Genomic DNA, 744 nt, shown 5'->3' with positions numbered 1-744 from the left:
TTTCTCTAATGCAACAGAATTGCAAGTTCCATGGACTTCCATTGGAAGATCCTCATCAGTTTTTAGCTGAGTTCTTGCAAATCTGTGAGACTGTCAAGACTAATGGGGTTGACCCTGAGGTCTACAGACTTATGCTATTCCCTTTTGCTGTAAGAGACAGAGCTAGGACATGGTTGGACTCACAACCTAAAGAAAGCCTGAACTCTTGGGAAAAGCTAGTCAATGCCTTCTTGGCAAAGTTCTTTCCACCTCAAAAATTAAGTAAGCTTAGAGTGGAAGTCCAAACCTTCAGACAGAAGGAAGGAGAATCCCTCTATGAAGCTTGGGAAAGATACAAAAAATTAATCAGAAAGTGTCCCTCTGATATGCTTTCTGAATGGAGCATCATAGGTATTTTCTATAATGGTCTGTCTGAACTGTCCAAGATGTCTTTGGATAGCTCTACTGGAGGATCTCTTCATCTGAAGAAGACACCTACAGAAGCTCAAGAACTAATTGAAATGGTTGCAAATAATCAATTCATGTACACTTCTGAAAGGAATCCTGTGAACAATGGGACAAATCAGAAGAAAGGAGTTCTTGAGATTGATACTCTGAATGCCATATTGGCTCAGAACAAAATATTGACCCAGCAAGTCAATATGATTTCTCAAAGTCTGTCTGGATTGCAAAATGCACCAAGCAGTACTAAGGAAGCTTCATCTGAAGAAGAAGCTTATGATCCTGAGAACCCTTCAATGGAAG

General features: G+C 40.1%; 1 non-coding gene across 1 annotated transcript; it reads right to left on the bottom strand.

Moving 5' to 3' along the window:
* Positions 1-263: 263 nt before the first annotated feature.
* Positions 264-371, bottom strand: LOC112714068 (small nucleolar RNA R71). The gene has a single exon (XR_003159023.1). It is a non-coding gene; the product is annotated as a small nucleolar RNA R71 (small nucleolar RNA).
* Positions 372-744: the final 373 nt, after the last annotated feature.

Source organism: Arachis hypogaea, chromosome 9 (assembly GCF_003086295.3).
Source record: "Arachis hypogaea cultivar Tifrunner chromosome 9, arahy.Tifrunner.gnm2.J5K5, whole genome shotgun sequence".
NCBI classification, from domain to species: domain Eukaryota; kingdom Viridiplantae; phylum Streptophyta; class Magnoliopsida; order Fabales; family Fabaceae; genus Arachis; species Arachis hypogaea.
This window is presented reverse-complemented; position numbering and strand designations above follow the sequence as displayed.